At 31.4% G+C, this 20,184-nt stretch overlaps 2 long non-coding RNA genes across 2 annotated transcripts; one reads left to right on the top strand and one right to left on the bottom strand.

The window, feature by feature from the left end:
* Positions 1-761: 761 nt before the first annotated feature.
* On the top strand, positions 762-8,387 carry LOC139490274 (uncharacterized). The gene is made up of 3 exons (XR_011656259.1): positions 762-864; positions 5,924-6,039; positions 8,194-8,387. It is a non-coding gene; the product is annotated as an uncharacterized lncRNA (long non-coding RNA).
* Positions 8,388-8,966: 579 nt separating this feature from the next.
* Positions 8,967-14,507, bottom strand: LOC139490273 (uncharacterized). The gene is made up of 3 exons (XR_011656258.1): positions 14,417-14,507; positions 10,887-11,032; positions 8,967-9,119 (listed from the first exon to the last, which is right to left on the bottom strand). It is a non-coding gene; the product is annotated as an uncharacterized lncRNA (long non-coding RNA).
* Between the last annotated feature and the right edge of the window lie 5,677 nt (positions 14,508-20,184).

Below are 20,184 nucleotides of genomic sequence, written 5' to 3'. Positions count from 1 at the left end.
TGTACAATATGCTCAAATCTTTTATACTCGAAGGAAATTAAGGCTTATCTGTTCATCTTTTATGTTTGTGTGTTGGTCATAATACACATTTGGTTATTTGTGTCGTTGGGCTGCTGTATCATAAGAAAATACGACCAATTTATGTCTACTTCCTTTTATCTAAATACCTGTCAAACAAAATACATTGAACATTTGTAATGCCAAGAGAGAACCAATTACACGATCAAAACAGTATATTTTATTTTTTTAATTGAACAAAATCAGTATTATTGATATGGAGTATGATAACTTGAATTTTTTAATATTACAAACATTTAAGGAATAAACATGCTTAACGAATGTCTTAAACAAAGGATGTTATTATTAATTGTATTGCACATTTGACAGTGTAAGTGACATGTCAAATTATGTCGGGTCTATCCGAGTCGTGTAATTAGATTTTTGTGTTTGCTAAATGGAGTCTGTAGGACTGAGGTCATCCATTTCTGCTCCATCTTTGATGTTACAATGTCTTTTTCCATGAACCAATATGTGTAATGAACGAATCTATCACCTAAATTGAAATATTCTTTGATTTTTTCTTGACAATTGATTACTGTGACCAAAAGCCTACCGACCTTTTCGAACACCTCGTTTGTCTACTGCGTCAAATATGACGTTGACAAACGGTTTCATTATTCCGAGTGTCACCACTGTTGTAAATTAAAATGTTTCGGGAAATACTGCTATATGATAAATTGGAAATGAACAATTACCACTGGCTAAATAACTTCATTCATTTCATATCTTCAAATACCTAAATATAAAGTCAGATACTTCTAGCTTACTTTCTATGCTTGACATGGTTTTTTTTTGTGGATTTAGGTAAGTTCATTTTCTTCCTTAAAATATCTTTTGCATGGACAATAAATAAAACACTATTTATCATCTCAAAAGTAATAAAATTAATCAAAAATATCTAAACTTAAGTCCATAAAGTGTCAAATTTCATGACTTTATTTAAATATCGGTAGAAATAGGTCCAATATCTGGAAAAAACACAACATTAACTTAAGCAGCTGATAAAAAGCAATATGCATCACAAGAAAGTGTTAAGTAAACGAGAACTTTGGTATACCCACGTAGAGGTTTGATAAATTGTGTCCTTATAACTTCCCCCGATAAGCAAACCTGGGTATTAGGGATCTTTGAACAAGGATACAAAGATATTATCTCTGAATTGGTTATAAATCTTTAATGTCAAACTTCAAAGGAAATGGCTTTTAAACTTTGATAGGAAAGGGTACACAGTGATAAACTGAAACAAAATAAATTGCCTAATTAAGTGTGAAAGATAGCGTTTAATGACGTCATTGTCTGCCCAGTAGTATTATATGTTTGCTGTTACTTTCTAAATTCACAAGATTGTAATTGGTAATATAATAATAACTTTTGATAAATTATTTTTTGGAATACATTTATTCTGGCCTATCATTATTTCATACTAAGCAACAGTTTGAAACATTTTGTATGCGGAAGGCGTTTATATATTTCACGTAAGAGGTTTTAAATAGGCGGAGCAAATGTTTTATACATTTCAAGCAGTTTGTATGTATGATATCAAAATTAACTGATTTGATCCTTTGATGTGAAATGAAAAACGCCTTTTGCTTTAATTCTATTCTTTTTGATTCAAGTGTTAAACTCATCACGACCACCGGGTATGCTTATCGCGTAAACGGTTTTTCTTAAACATAACACTGATTTTATGATGCAGTAAAAGAAAATTTCACTTTGATAAGAGTTGTATGTTATGCTTTATTTATACTTAGAAATATCTTCAATTTGACCACGAGTAATGTTTAAAAGATGCTAAGAAGTAGCTTTGTTTCAATTGCGTTTTTGTAAAGAAGTTTCTATCGAAGTTTCAATTTAGTTTACATAGTTTGCGTATGCCCGAATATGAAGCCCTGCTTTCATAGTTTACCAAAGCCTATATCCATTTTATTGGAAAGAAGAATTAGCTATGGTATATGTTTTGATATTTTCTGATATATCCATGCAAAAATAACACATTTATTTTATTAAAACAAAACTGAGTACTTTTTACCATTTACTGGTTATAGAACACCAAATAATCAAAGAATTTTACCTGGTAAGGATATTTTTTTTTTACTTGAGAGTTGTGGTTGTATGTGAAAGATATTTAAAAAAAGGCAATTAGTCATTACGACACTATAAAAACGGTGTCAAGTCTTAAGGTTTAAGAATGTATGTTGGTGATGGGAATCTTTGCATTTGTGGAAAGTTTACCCAAATGTTTGTTAACAGACAAAAAAAAATAAAAATTCGTGGTCACCTTAAAATAGGATACCCCTTTTTTCACTTATCAAACAGGCTAAATGAAAGTGATGTTATAGTTAATATTTCCAATTTAACGTGCAGGTTTAACTCTTTATGCGCATCAAATGCGGTATATATGGTTTTTGATTATACACTATGTGTCTATCTATCCGTGACTGATACCCCGATCAAATATTCAACTTCCAACCATCACAACGTATCACAAAGTAATGAATAATGTATAAATCAAACCCGGATGACATTTTATGGGTAGTTTATTATATACAGAACAAAAAATAGGGATTTAAAGTGGTCATACTATTAAGATGAAGATCAAATTTATTCGTCTACCCTGTCAAGAGAAGACCACACATTTGCTAGATGTTTATCATCAATCATGTATTTTCAAAAATAAATTATAAATTCGAACATGGTGTGGCTTTATAATAGTAAATCCCATCAAAACGTCCGCATGAAGCCTTATGAATATTAATATTTCAATTATGCGTTTGCGGTATTCAAATATACATATATGTAATCGATCCATAATGTGTTCAATTCTAAATACATGAGTGAAATCTAAAAATACCTAGATGAACAAACCTGTCTGATTTTATTCCTCGATGTAATTTCAAATATAAAAAGTAAATGTGTTTCCAACGTATATGAAAAAAATATACCTGTATAGTTTCATTACTTTTTATTAGTATAGTAAATTATTATACGCATCAAAGTTAATTTTCTTTGCAACAATGAAGTAACTGTGTTTCCTATCTGAATTTCTACACAAAAATTACTTCACATTTCAAAACCAAGGCCGTACATTGACCTATAATGGTTTACTTTTTTTTAAAACATACATACATACATACACACACACACACACACCTACCTACATACCTACCTACCTACCTACATACCTACCTACCTACCTACATACCTACATAGTATTGGAGGTTTTTTTCCTTCACTTTTGCCTCTTTTTATGTTTAAAAACATCAATTTTAATGAAATTACGCCAAATTTGAATTATTGAATAACTATTCTTCCATACCATGCATATATATGTTCTTGTTGCATTTAGAAAATATCCCCACCTTAGTATCAATATACCAAGTTTCATTTGCATATGGAATATACATTTCGGTATTCAAAAGTTGCTTGCAGCTGTACTCAGACTTTGTAAAACGTCACCAATGTCTGAGCAAAGATTTTTTGAACCAGGGGTATGTCAAAGAACGTCTCGTCCTTTTTCTAAAAAAAGTTCATTGAAAGGTTCCAAGACCTAATACTTTCCGTATCAACTTCATAAATAATACACGATGGTCTTGAAGTATTGATACTCGGTACTGACGTTGTTTATCATTTTAATAACGTTTTGTAGTGTTTTTTTACTTGTCTTTTTGAATATAACTTTTACTGTTTAGACTATTTTTGTTGATATTCATTTGACGTGACTTGATACTAGTACATCCCGTCATTGTGTTATGGTAATATTTTGTATTCTTGTCTTCCATTTTTGCTTATGTGCTTTGAATATATGTATTTTTGTGTTTCTTTGTTACATATCTGTTTATTTTTATAGTGATAAGGATTATAATACAATGTTGACTGTGATACTGTATTTTAACATTTTTACCTATCATGTCTGTTTGTTTTGTTCATACATTGTTGTCAATATAATTGAATTTGATGCAATTGTCATATAAGCGAAAGCTTAAGCTAGCTATAAAACCAGGTTTAATCCACCATTTTCTACATAAGTTATCAGTAATATGAAAGTTGTTATTTATTCGTTTGACATGTTCCAAATTTTAATTTTGAACCTTAATTATTGACTTTCCGTTCATGATTTTCATCGGAGTTCAGTATTTTCGTGATTTTTCTTTTTCAGTAACGGTGTTTTATATTCTAAATCCCGAAGAAACTTGTGAGATACTTTTGTAATCACTCATGTTTTAAGGTGATTTTCAACGAGTTTATCCATTTCGTTATAGGTTTCAGACTAGTAAATTAGTTAAACAAATTCTCTATTTTTGACCACTTATCGCAGGATTTTTTAAACGAGTTATACGACGGGTGAAACTTATTGGTCGTTGCTTCTGACCCTTCATAACCACGTGAGTTTGCTTTTGTTTTCGGTGAAGTTAAACTTTTGTTTTCCGTGTAGAATTCAATGTTTTATAAGTATACTTTTCGTGTAATGCACTTTTAGACTTGGTAAAGACTTCTTTGTTTTTTAATTTCTCCCTAAACTATAAGTGGTCTTCACAGGTAACTACAAATAACCGGGAAGAAGGCAACTCTTTTAATGGTGAGAAAGTTGATACATTAAGGATCTGGTCATTTATTTTAGCAAAAAACGTTCTGAGTCACATTTTTATGAGGTTTGAAATAAAAACTGGTGAAATGATTCAAAATTGATCATATAAGCCATGTATGATTGATTATACCCAATATTCTAATACACTAGTGGCAAAAAATACTCAATCTTGTCAAAATTGCAAATCTTATTTTCACTTTTGATAAATCTCTTGTATACAAAATGCTGTTATGAACTGTTTTAAGTGGGAAATGATTTATAGCATTTTGATACGATATCGACAGTTGTGTATGCTCATTTGCACCGACTCCATTTATTTGTCAACGAAAATTCATACGTCCTCAAGCTTAAATATAAACGTATATCGACATTGTCATTCATTTCTTTTATGTATCCGTCAAATTCTTTGGATTACATTTCTCATACAGAAGATTACTCCGTATAAAAATTAGGAATTGGCTATTTTGAAAATAATTTCAGCATTTCATAGAGAAAATTGTATTTGTTAGTTGTGAGTGATTTATGAGGACCCAAATACATTGTTCACTAGAATGCTTTTATTATAAATTTGTTTCTTTTGAGGTCCCAATCATTAGTCGATTGATGTGAATATCAGAAGTGATATTTCCATAGCCAATATGACCTGAAGTTATTATCTTGTATTTTATAGTCTTCTGGGATGAAAAGGTGCACTGATCTTCACTAAAATTATTGCCATTTATCTTAATATTTCTCTGTATAGCTAGATGATTTTTATACCGTGGAGAGTCATTTCTTTTATGGATACAAAATATAAATTTGTTATAAACGTTTTATATTTCTTCAAAGGTTTTTTTGTTATTCATTAAAATGTCAGTATTTTCATTTGAAACTTCATAGGTTTTTGTAATTAAAAAGACTCGGTAGCTTCCTTCCATAAGTCTCATTTGACAATATCTACTTTCACGTCTTATAAATGAAGAAAATTTTCCATAGAAGTTGAAATGAAATGATAGCAAGGTTGGTAATAATTAATGGTAATAAAATTGTGAACACATATCAACATGATAGGCAAAATGGTTGCTGCTCCTTGTACATTTTTTTCTTGGCCCAAACCATGAATGAGTTTGACAATTCTGAATTTTAGGTCACATCAGACCTCTATAGATAACATATGGGGCACCACAAGGACAGAATATTTACCCTTTTCAAAATGACAGTGTTTTATGTTGTTGTTTTGTTTTACGAGCAGGGACTGAATATACATGCGCAATAAAAATCTTAATATTCTTTTCACAGGCATTCAAATAAGGCTTTGAAAGTGAAGACAGACATTATACGTACCTAAAATTGCATCCATGCAACAGGCATTTTATATGTTAAATGTGTTGAGGACTAGTTTTATTTTTACCGATGTAAGTATGACGTTTTATGTTGTCTGAAGGTCAAGAGTGGTTTAAATGTAAGCATAGCTTCTGTCCCTGTATATGTGGCTTGTTTAGTCTTTAACGACACTCTAAATCCTTTGATGTGACAACTGGATTGACAATTTTGATATCATTTATCTTAAATATTTGATTTATTAGACAACTCACGAAGGACTGCAAATGTTTAATTTGTTTAAACACTTAAAATTCTATCTTACTTTGGGAAAGTTGATATGGTTCTCCATGGCGATTTATTCAACTGAAATATTTAGATTGACTGAGAGAGAAAAAGAACAAAAATAGGCTAATTTATTTTCCTGAGTGTAGCTTTGTTTGAAAAAGCCATTTAAATCTACAGGAATTTTAATTGTTGTAAAAGTTTTCGTCTAAAGATTATGTGTATTAAAAAAACAAGAAGATTTGCAATGTCATTTTGAAAATGTAATTTCATACAGAAATATATCAGAAGAACAATAATTTCCATGTGCTGAAGACCAGGTTAATATATGCAAACTTACATTATCTTTTCAGAATTCATCAAGATTACTAGTACATTAAAGGGGCATTAACCGTTTTCTTGTTATAAATTGTCAACGTGCCTTTATATGTGTTACAATCCTTGATATTTGTGCATCAAATCGAAGGTTACAATTGCCTTTGGCGAAATTTATCTTGGACGTGTTTTACTGTTCTGATTGGGTCCCTCTTTCAGTTTTTATTTGTCTCAGTCTATAATTGTTTATTATTTTTATTTTAATTTTGTATTTCCAAACTTCAAACAAAACCATAACCAAAATTGGTTTTTGTCTGTTTTGCAAATAAAGAATATAATCAGAATATAATAATATTTAAAAAAATCACGTACGCAATGTAAGCAATTTCGTGGCATAAAACATAATGTACTATAAAAACACAAGCAAAGTGTACTAAATCTATTAAGTAATATTCCTCCATAGATGTGTCTTCATGTTTGTTCTTACCTTCAAACTTTAGCAAAAAGGGTGAAACCAAACATCTACTAAAAAAAGGAAGTTCGAAATAGTCTTTTTTTCTCTCTCTGGTATAAGTGACATGATAGCATAAAAAAATAACGCATAGTTAGTATAAGCTTGGACTATTATACTTACCATACTTCCTAACTGTAAATATATTATATCCCAGGTATAAGGAAAATAGTAATCAAAGGTACCAGGATTATTATTTAGTACGCCAGACGCGCGTTTCGTCTACATAAGACTCATCAGTGACGCTCATATCAAAATATTTATAAAGCCAAACAATAACAAAGTTGAAGTGCATTGGGGATCCAAAATTCCAAAAAGTTGTGCCAAATACGGCTAAGGAAATCTATGCCTGGAATAAGAAAATCCTTAGTTTTTCGAAAAATTTAAACTTTTGTTAACTGGAAATTAAAAAAAAAATATGACCACATTATTGATATTCATGTCAACACCGAAGTGTTGACTACTTGGCTGGTGATACCCTCGGAGACGAAACGTCCACCAGCAGTGGCATCGACCCAGTGGTGTAAATAGTTATAAAAGGTACCATGATTATAATTTAGAACGCCAGACGCGCGTTTCGTCTACATAAGACTCATCAATGACGCTCATATCAAAATATTTATAAAGCTAAACAATTACAAAGTTGAAGAGCATTGAGGATCCAAAATTCCAAAACAACGAGTGAGTAATAATCAAAATAGGTGTCGTTTGTTTAAGGGAAATCTGTTAATCCATATTATGCTCAATCTGTCTCAGTGAACGAGACTGGACGTATTCATTAAAGCACTATGCTTTCCATACGACTTTTTCAAACTCAACATTGAGAACCATCACCGTTAAATATTGTCATTGATATTTATAATATGAGGAAGGGAGTTCAATTTGGAATAGAAACGTCTTGATATAAGAAATAATCTAGTCCAAAATGATATTTTGATATATATCGTCTCATAAAAATATGTGATGTTTGAGTAGGCTACTGCTCATATTTAATTCTTACATTATCAATGAAAAGTTGGGTCAAATACGTTTATTTCGACATGTTTATGGTATCAAATAGAAAATACTTAAGTGGTAAGACAATATTAACCTTAGATTCTCATAGCAAATACGATTTTCATATATCTTTCCTTTTCAGAAACTGTCATTCAAAAGCAATGTAATTATAAACGGAAGCATCGTCATCAATCCCTTCATTAAACCACCAAAGTGATTTAGATAGAACACGACTCTTTAAAAAATATTACCTTGTACAATGTCAATATCAATTTAAAGCTTGTCTCCATAATAGATCATAATGAATCTGTAATAACCCAAGTTTTATGCTCAACTATGCAGAATTTCAATTAAAGGTTTGTGTCATATTACAGGTAATCTTTCTCTTTTTACATAAATACCCTTATTACATCTCATTTACACAGGTAAATGCTCATGGTTAGTTTTAGCATAAATACATGCAATTATTATAATGACAGGTATTGGTATCTCAGATAGTCAATTTTGACAGTTAACACGCCATTTTTATCCTTTCTTATTATCGAATTCGTCGGTAGAGCTTTGAAGTCGGTGCTAAATCAGAATAGTTGTCATTTTAATAATACCTATCTGTCAACACGTCGCATTCAATTTGTTTTGACCACCCCTTACTAACAGTCGCTTGATTGATAACACTGTAATTCAATATGTCTACCTTTGATCGAATTCAAATACCCATGTAGAATTGTCACGCCATCTAGGCTTCTGACGGTGGGCATGGTTACCACGCATTGTGGGTATACCATTTGACCATTTAAAACCCTTTTGCAGTGAAATTCGTTTTTAACACCAGTCAACATTCACATCAATATAAAATGTCAATAAATGTAACACGAGCAAAAATCTCATTTTTATCTTTTTTTTTTAAACACTGATTCGAGCATATAAAGTAATCAGAAATATGTGTTGTAGTGGTATGATAATTCGTCTCTGTTACCTGTAGAATTTTGTTAGAAGTTTTTTCACCAGATGATTGGGATTCCTATGGACAATAGTTGAGCATTGCTTCTCCTTAAATTATTTGTATACCTGTGATATAAGAATGATATAATAATCAATGAAGGTTTCATTGTCATACAAAAATAAAAAGAGAAGATGTGGTATATAAAGGCAACAGTAGTATACCGCTGTTCAAACTTTCGATGTTCCTCATTTGTGAATTCACATCTCAATAATTATCAAAGGTACAATGCTGATAATTTAATACGCCAATTTCGATGGGAATAATTTCAGTACGAGAACGGGATTCAAAAGAATATTAAGCCGTATTTAGCACAATTTTTAGAATTTTGGATCATCAATGCTGTTCAAATTTGTATTTGTTTGGCTTTTTTATTATTTTGATCTTTGTGTCACTGATGAGTCTTATGTTGACAAAACGCGCGTCTAGCGTATTAAATTATAAACCTGGTAACTTTGATAACTATTAACACATTGAAATGTTGTTTATTTGTGTATTTCTCTGTCCTGAACGTTCTTGCATTTATTTGTACTGTAGTCATGTCATGTAATGTTGTCATGTTGGTGTTATATTTAACATTGCCATACAAACGCGAGGTTTGGCTAGCCACAAAACCAGGTTCGATCCACCATTTCTTTTCTTAAAATGTCCAATGTCAAATGTACCAAGTCAGGTAAATGACAGTTGTTATCTTATAATTCGTTTTTGTGTGTGTTGCATTGTCTTTTGTTTTTTATTGCACTTCAGTGTTTCTGTTGTTTCGATGATTTCTTCTTATAGTTGATGTGTTTCCCTCGATTTTAGTTTGTAACCCAAATATTTTTTTCAATCGATTTATGACTTTGAACAGCGGTATACTACTGTAGCCTTTCTTTAGACGTATTTGTCAACGATTTAAAAATTGTTTTTGTTTTAGATGCTTTTCAACTTCGAATTTGATTTTGCCTTCTCAATGTCACATTCTAGTATCACTCATGATTCAAGACGAAACGCACATCTGACGTATCAAATTGTAATCCTGGTATCTTTTTTGAGATTCTTTAAAGCTTTAATATTCGTACATACCAAGAGACGTCTCATTTATTGTTCCAATTAAGGACCCTTGGTGGTGACGATGACATTTATACACACACAAAAATCACGTTGATTAGTAAAATTTTTTTCAAATTTGACTATTATATTAAAATGCAATATTAAATTGTTCATAAAGTTATAAAACTACACATATTTCTTCATGAACACTTTGTTCCAGGCAGGAACAGAACTGTACAATCCTTTAAATAATCATCGTTATAACGAATATCAATTTATGTTTCGAAATTTAACCAGTAACATTACTTCCTGAATATGTTAGGATAGACAAATTTTCATTAGTAAATAACACAATAAATGTTGCCTCATTTTAGAGATTTAAAAAGTTTTCAGTAAAATATTGTTTATCACCTTGAAAAATATAAAAACTATATTAATAACAGGTTTTCATCTTCAACCAAATTATGAATTAATTCCTCTTTCTATACTTAAGTTTAATACCTCTTTTATCTCTTTCTATTTTGAGATTATATATGCATTGATTCTGATTTTACATATGGCACTCCTCAACCGAAAATATTCCAAGATATATTAATTTCTGTAGAAAAAAAAGATTTTAAATTTAAATAAGTATCTCATTTGCTACTTGACTTAATATACTTAAAATATACGAAGCCTTCCTACAGAGAAAGGACTCTCATCGTATAAACCTTTCAGTCATAAGTTATATCAACACTATATAGAAGGGTTCACAATTTGTTCCATCAGAATCAAGTGAATATGTCACAAACTGTGTTATATACCTTTACCAAACCAGATCTTATTTGAATCTATTCAAACATCTTTGACCATAGAACAATGAGTTGGGTGTCATGCTTTTGCTAGGATTTCTGGAAGTAGTTCCTGCTTCTTCGTCAATACAGGGGAAATGGGACGGACGTGACGGTGCCTACAACAAAAATACCATAGCCGTCCTAAAGATCTGGTTTTTAATCTAAATACTATAGAAGATAAAGGAAAATATGTTAATTTTCAAATAAATAGAATCAAAATGAATAAAGAACAATTACTTTGAACTAGCTTAATTTATGTAAATGATATACTATACAAATTAGAACGTTACTAAATATGTTTTATGGATAATATATTAAATGATAACGCACAGAGAAGCAACACACAAGGCGGACAGGGTTTTAATATGTTGTGGCAAGACATTACATAAGATCACATATATCTAACCAAACTAGATTCTAAATGTATCACATGAATTTCAAAGCAACATTCTGACCTTGTTAATCTAAACTGAGACGAACTTCTAATCAAAGAAGATAATATTGTCAGACAAAGCGCCAAAGGTTATATTTTATTCTTTCTAGTGTTGATCTTTGAGACGTACTATTGCAATTAGTGGTCGTTACCTCACAAAACGGATTTTTGATAAAAGCACGAGAGAAAATCCATCTTGCAACCTCTGACAAATTTAATCACTACGTTCAATTGGTTGAGATTTGAAGTACCAGGCTATAACACGAAACAATCACGTTACAAAGGATTATAAATCATGATGCTTTAAACAAATTACAAATAAGTTATCTATGGTTTTGGCATCGAAAACCATCGTATCTAAAATTAGTCCCGATATATCCCTACGCGGTTGTCAAGATAACGGGAATGAAATGGTACATAGGCAGTAAATATAATCGGAGTTGAAAGTCAGCCAGTATTGAAATGAAAAGAATGGCTTTTATTGACGTTGTAACTGCCATATTGGTGTGTATTGCTACCATTTATCAAATATTCATTAGTTTTTGTATCAGGATTACAACTTTCCTGACATGTTAATAGATGCAAGCGAAGACAGAAGCCAATCTACTTAAAATGATTCGGAACATATTGTTGATTTACTGTCTTCCAATTAATTATATGTATGGGATATCTTAAGACTGAAAGAAGCAGATTTTTCTGTCAACCTTACAAAAAATCCAATTAGTTTAGTCTATGAACATGAAAAAAATACTTGTGGCATCAGTTTTTGAGAGAATATTTTTTCGAAATTATGCTCGTCTTAAAAGAAGAAAACTAGCTGAGTATTCAGCTTTAATATGACAATATTTAATAGAGTAAGTTTCAAAGATAGATGACTATTTTCTCTTGTCTGAAGGATCATTAACAATTAGATTTTGCTTACAAACTGTTTTGATTCGATTGACAGTGATGAAGTCATATGTAGACGAACCGCGCGTATGACAATCCAAATATTTAACCATGGTATCATTTTGATGAGATTTTATATGCTAGCAGTCTTCAAAAAGTCATAGGCTACAGCAATTAAAGATATGTTGGTCATAAATTCAGATTTAGGCAAGATTCGTCAAAAGCTCACATCAGGAAGGTTTTTTTTTTAATGTAGCAATAATTTTTTTTATTATTTCTATTCCAGTTTTTACAGGGCATTACACAATAAAGTGTCTCCCTGATATATGTATGGTGTTGATATATGAAACATTCTTTGAAATTTACTAACTTGTATCAATATTTAGAAAAATCTTTGATATAAGAAAATACAGTTACATATATTAAAAAAAATCCGAATTCTTTAGTAGGTGTACTTATTCGTCACTGATGAGTCTTATGAAGACGAAAAGCGCATCTAGCCTCTTAAATAATAATCCTGGTGCCTTTTATAACTATTTGTTTCAAATTCGGATTTGCTTGCCCTTCCAACGTTTTTTTATTTAAGCAAAACTGATTCGTATGTAGACTAACACTCGTATAGCGTTAAACATTATAAACCCGGTTTCTTCGATAAGTATTATACCACCAATGTATCGATGAAATCGCTGGTGGACGTTTCGTCCCTGTTTCTAACACCCGATAAGTACTCAACACATTGAGGTGACTCAAATGTTATTGAAATGGTTTTTTCTGTCATTTTCTGTTAATGACATATAGAATTAATCGAAACATTCAGGTTTTTCAACCCAATACATTGTTTTAGACATATATGTACTATTATTCTGTCTTTTGATTTCCAATATTCTTGAAATTAATATTTTATTTGGCCTTCCAACGTTTTTTATTAATATAAGCCCAACTGATGAGTCCTCTGAAGACAAAACGCTTGTTTTGCAGAACGAATTATAACATTTTATCTCTGACGAGTTTTAATAACTACTATGTCGATCTCATTGCTGATGAACGTTTTGTTTCTGTTTCTTTAATTTGTAATAATTCGAAGAAATCAGTTTTACTGTCTCCAGAATAGCGTGCCTTATTCATAATTGACACATAGTTTCCTCATATTCGGCTAGCAATTGTCTTTAATGTCTGTCCTGTTTTATTTGACATTCGAACGGTCTTGATTCGAGAAACATTCATAAGTCTTATGTAGACAAAACGCGCGTCCAATCGTACAAATCAAAAGTCTTATATTGTTGAGGTTGTTTTATTTAAGTTATGTGATTTCATAACATGTAAACGTGGTCTTGACACAAAAAAGATCTATTATTTACAATTCAAAGCGTCTTTAAATTAATCGAATATTTATCGTCTTTTCGAAAGACGCCAACAGAGTTTGACCCAGACGCACCATTTATGATGCTTGGTGGTAGTTTTGTTCAAGTACCAAATAAAGTAGTAGGCAACGGGTTTAACTTATTTCCGTTCACGGGTGTTTTTGTGTTTTATATGTTAAAACGACAGATAGACATGTCGGCTTGAATAGAGAAAAAAGTATTCATGTTTTCACTTTAAAAAAAGTATCTGTTAAATGAGCTTTAACGAAGATCTCGTCAATAAAATATCATGCCTTTTCTATTAGTATTTGTCTTTTTTTATATTATTAAGTATGATTTCAGTAAAGTATGTAAGACGATTCATTTTAACAACTGTAAATATATAGATAACCGTTCCATTTAAAGCCTTGGGCTCAGCCTCACACAGTCATTACAAATCAGCACAAACAAGTGACCAGTGCAAAATGAACATCTCGGTCAGACATCATTATAGTATTGATTTTTTTATGTTGATGTTTTTGTTAAGTCTTAAACAAAACTATTGGACTTGCTGTACTTGGTAATCATAACAATGGTTTGATGATAATTACTTCTTTCAAATTTAACTTCATACTACAAGAAAGTTGTCAAAAAAATTACCTGATATTTTTGTTGCTTTATTTTCTACATCAAAGACTAATCATTTGCAAGAACTTCAAATATTCGTTGTTGCGAAGACGACCGCCTTTCATTTACAAGACCAGTTTTAAGTTTTAAGGTACACGTTTTGGTCTTCAGTTGTGAAGCTGGTGGATTGTCATTGCAAAAGGTACACTTACCCGCCTTGTTAGTGGTTAACAACCTAACATTTCATAAATCTGTCCTATTAGTGTTCAATTTGATCGAGTATCTTTCGACTCCTGGTGGCCTTTTATCAGATTGAAACCTACCCGAGGACCACTGATTGTAAAATAATTTTAACCACCATTAACATTTGAGGTCGGACTTTAGTATTATTAGCAGTATGTCGCAATCTAAGATCTCTTTGATGTACAGTACAACTGTCATAGTAGATTTTCTCACACACTGCGTATGAATAATAAAGGTCACTGTTTAAAGCGATAAACAAAATGTATAGGTCTGCCAATGAGAAAAGACGTGGATAAATTAATACGATGATAAGATGAAATAACTATATTTGTCTTGACTGGATGTAATTTCGTCTTTTTAATAGTTTTTGACGAATTCTATCTGTTCAATACAATCTGATTAACACAAGGAACTTGGAAGATTACCTGACGTATAACGTTAAAACCTATTGTTAACACCTGACTAATAAATTATTCCGTAAATTAGTTTCGCGTCGACCGCTATAGAATAAAAACAATTCGTGTATAGATGGTTGAAACGCGAAGACTTATTTTATCTGTAGGAACATAAATCAAAAAGAACAAAAACAGTATTACGTATCATTCAAACATAATGAACAAGATATGTCGTTATGAAACAAAATACGTTTATTGAACCTTCCTATTAATGTAAATTTATGGGACACATTTCTTATATGTGTGAAGGAAATGTTATTTTAATTAAGCTTTTTAATAATTTGTGCCATTTCAAAATATCATTAAATAATTATAAAATTCTGCTGAAGATTTGTTAAACTGATAACGCTAAATATACGATGACATTAAATCAATTTTGAGGTCTTTTTACTGTTTGGAGTTAAGCAAAAAACATGATAATTTTAAGGTACATCAATTTAAATTAACGGTCTATTTTTCCTTTTCTTCCAAACATATATTTTAAAGAATAAAACATTTAATCACGAAAAAATGTACCAACGTTTTCAGAAATAATAATAATGTCTTTTCACGATGCGATCAAAACGAATTTTTTTCATGGGAAAATATTTCTATATTGACAAAAAGTAATGCAGCCTTCAAATTAGCCATACAAGTAATCAATTTTCCGACATTAACATATGTGAAAATATACAGTGTTGAGTGATGGCTCATCAACTATCGTGCATTAATTTGGAAACAACAACAAACAACTACACCATGTCTGTCTTCAGACGGGCTCCATTTATTGTTTTTAGATTACTTACTGTCAACACTTGCCACCGAAGCTGATGATGTTTTAGATGAGAACAGCAGACGATTGTCTGTCAATCAAACTCGTTCCCGCTTGACATGCGCCTGTGAGGTATTGATATATTTATTTGAAGCTTTATGTTTTTATCACCTGTTTTTGATTGATATACATATCTAAGTACTTATACCTATAGGAGTAAGGATGGTTCTAACAAGAGAATTTAGATGGCATTCGGATTGAATACACGAACTATTAATATTTCCGTTTTCAGTTGTAAAATAAAGAGGTTATAAGGTTACGGAAGCAATCTATCACAAAGCTAAACTAGAAAAAAAAATTGTCTTAAAATTTCGTAAAATCAAACTCAATAAACTCATCATAGATACAAGGACTAAATTTTGTATATACGCCAGACGCACGTTTCGTCTACAAAAGACTCATCAGTGACGCTCAAATCCAAAAAGGTAAAAAAAAAAAAAAAAAAAAAAAAAGGCCAAATAAAGTACGAAGTTGAAGAGCATTGAGAACTAAATTTCTAAAAGTTTTGCCAAATTCAGCTAAGGTAATCTATGCCTGAGGTAGATAAACCTTAGTATTTCCAAAATTCAATATTTTGTAAACAGTTAATTTATAAATGTAACCATATCAATGATAATTCATGTCAGCACAAAAAGTGCAAAAAGTGCTGACTACTGGGCTGGTGATACCCTCGGGGAAATAAATCTCCACCAGCAGTGGCATCGACCCAGTTGTTGTAAATAAACTCATCATAGATACCAGGACTAAATTTTGTATATACGCCAGACGCGCGTTTCGTCTATAAAAGACTCATCAGTGTCGCTCAAATCCAAAAAAGTTAAAAAAAAAAAAAAAAAAAAAAAAAAAAGGCCAAATAAAGTACGAAGTTGAAGAGCATTGAGGACCAAAATTGCAGTCTGAATTTCAGTTCCAACATCTTTAAAATCATTCAACGGAAGGTTGTCTCGCTGAACCGTTTCCATAGTTGCATTTGGTCTGAAATTTCTAAAATTCTGTGAACTCGGGGGTTTATTCTCCCTAAATTCATGACCATTAGACATAGAACATTGTCTATAAAAATGATCAGGCGAGTCACAAATGAAGTAGGTCCTTTGATTCTGTGTATTGCTCCCGTTTTGGCAATTTTTGAGACCAAATCTAAAGTTGGATCGGTTGTTCGTATTCCGAATCTGATTTTCTAACTTATCCATTCTACTTAAAATCATTTGAATGGTTCTGTCATTATTTGGCTGTTGGGAAATTAATCTAACATTTTGGTTACCATTTATTGCCATTCCATATCTAATTCATTTTCACTACAATTTTCACAAGAGTGCACACACTGAAATGTCTCGCCTTCTTTACTAATCATTGATATTATGTTGATAGTCCTAAATATAAAGCTTTATTACAACTGTCACATAAACTTAACACAAACCAAGAAAACTAAACATTGACTTTTGAACCATGAAAATGAGGTCAAGGTCAGATGAACTATGCCAGGCAGACATGTACAGCTAACAATTCTTCCATACAACAAATATAGTTGACCTATTGCTTATAGTTTAAGAAAAACAGACTAAAACACAAAAACTTAGCACAGAGCAATGAACCATGAAAATGAGGTCAAGGTCAAATAAAACCTGCACGACTGACAAATTGATCATAAAATATTTCCATACACCAAATAATGTTGACATATTGCATATAGTATTAGAAAAAAAGACCAAAACTCAAAAACCTAGCTTTGACCACTGAACCATGAAAATGAGGTCAAGGTCAGATGACACCTGCCAGCTAGACATGTTCACCTTACAATCATTCCATACATTAAATATAGTAGACCTATTGCATACAGTATAAGAAAAACAGACCAAAACACAAAAACTTAACTATTACCACTGAACCATGAAAATGAGGTCAAGGTCTGATGACACCTACCAGTTGAACATGTACACCTCACAGTCCTTCCATACACCGAATATACTACACCTATTGCTTCTTAGATATGAACTTGACCACCAAAACTTAACCTTGTTCACTGATCCATGAAATGAGGTCGAGGTCAAGTGAAAACTGTCTGACGGACATGAGGACCTTGCAAAGTACAAACATACAAAATATAGTTATCCTATTACTTATAATAATCTTATAATAACAGAGAATTTAACATTACAAAAAATCTTAACTTTTTTTCAAGTAGTCACTGAACCATGAAAATGAGGTCAAGGACATTGGACATGTGTCTGACGGAAACTTCGTAACATGAGGCATCCACATACAAAGTATGAAGCATCAAAGTCTTCCACCTTCTAAGATATAAAGCTTTTAAGAAGTGAGCTAACACCGCCGCCGCCGAAGCCGCCGCCGGATCACTATCCCTATGTCGAGCTTTCTCCGGAGATTGCGTGGCTCAACTTTTAGTTAAACAAGTTTTATTTTGTGTACTGGTTTGTTTTTTTTTAGATCGTTTTTCGTCTTTTTGCTGTGATATTGCCATTTTGTTTCTGAATAAGGAAAATTGGGTATCTTTCGTCTCTCTTTTATGATATTTGTTGGCAACGCATACAATGATTTCTTTTGTATTTTATTCATAGCTTACTTTGTTTTTGCCATTTATTATAATTTTTCCATTTGTCCTTTTTCTACCAATATACTATCTATACTATATATAGATAGTTACCCGCAACCAGCATTTATAAGTAAATTCGTTTAATAAACCAGGTTCAATCCACCATTTTCTACATTTTTTGGCAAAAAAAGTTTACCTTACAATGAAAAGTTTATACGAAAGTTTGTTTTAGGGAAAATCGCACATCCGACCGTTTATTACATTAGTTTGTCTTAGAATAAGTTGACAAGTAAAAATAATCCGTACATAAATGTGTTTCAAAAAAGGAACACATCACAACGTTAATTTCACAAGTTTGTCTCAAAAGACGTTTGGCAGTTAAATGAATCCGTACAAAACTGAAAGTTACTGCAGCTAGATAACTTACAAAATAAAAGTGTACTACAGCAGTTCGTTCAAATATAACAGTAGTACGTACACAAAGAAGTTTTTATAACAGTAATACGCACACAAAACTGTTTTACATACAAACTAAAAACCTATCAACTCTATATAAACAATAATACACGCTTGACAAAGTGAAACTCGAAGGAGTAGGTCCGGTAAGACTCTTTTTTTGGCCCCAAAACTTAGCAGTTTTACAAAATTGTTAAATTTAAACTTTTAGTTATTTATTGGAAAGTAGAATGCTTCTGCTACATAAATATGAGCTGTTTTTGACAATACAAGGCACATATATCAGGTACTAGCATCATTAATTCATGCTAAATTACTGAAATCTTCAGAATATAAGCATTGTAGTTAAATTTTAGACAGTTTCCGTCTTAAATGAAAGTGTCCGCATTTGTGTTCATTATTAATATTGAAATGTAAGTTGATTTGATGATAATACATAATATGCATAAAGGTTGAGGATGAACACGGGTGCGGCCACTTTCATTTCTGACAAAACAACATCTGAAAAGTGACATTTTTGGGCATATTTGATAAATTTGTCATATTTAAGCTTGAATCGAAATGTTTTAAATGAGTAACTCAGTTAAAATCTTTCACATAAACTAATTGAATCAACTGAAATAGACACTTAAGTGTTTAAAAAGTGTCCAAAATCTTTCGTCAGATGAACCTGAAATTTGAGAACAAACTCGGCCCTTACCGGACCTACTCCTTCCAAAGTACTAGTATGCTCGGAAAACGGAGGAAAGTCTGACGGAACTGAAAAGCTCATATATTTTACAACCAGGTAGTAATGTAATGCCATGAAGCAGCTCGGAAAAACATACTCGGTTCTCGACAAAAAACTTTGACCATTTGTTTACTTCCACAGAAATTGCACGAACCACTTCATTACAGACATATAGATAAACAGGAGCAATTTGTTACATGAATATACGTGAATAGAACATACAATTATTCGGATTACAAACACATAAAGTAACATGAGTTTTGTGTTACATAATAGTAATCAAAGTTACCAGGGTTATAATTTAATACGCCAAAAGCCCGTTTCGTCTACGTAAGACTCATCAGTGGTGCTCAGATCAAAATAGTTATAAAATCAAACAAGTACAAACTTGAAGAGCAGTGATGACCCAAAACTCCAAAAGATTGTGCCAAATACGACTAAAGTAATATATGCCTGAGATATAAAAATCATTAGTATTTCGAAAATTCATACTTTTGTAAATAGAATGAAAATTTATAAAAATGACAATACAATTGATATTCATGTCAACACCGAAGGGCTTACTACTGGGTCGGTGATACCCTCGGTGGTGAAACGTCCACCAGCAGTGACAAAGACCTATTGGTGTTAATAGTTATCACAGGTACAAGGCTTTAAATTGTATTTCATACAAAGATAAACAAAAGAAGTTCATAAATATAGTTTAAATAGAAATACATGCACTAATATTTTGT

This window comes from Mytilus edulis, chromosome 9 (genome assembly GCF_963676685.1).
Source record: "Mytilus edulis chromosome 9, xbMytEdul2.2, whole genome shotgun sequence".
NCBI classification, from domain to species: Eukaryota; Metazoa; Mollusca; class Bivalvia; order Mytilida; family Mytilidae; genus Mytilus; species Mytilus edulis.
Note: the sequence above shows the minus strand (reverse complement) of the source record. Positions and strands in the feature narration are given on the sequence as shown.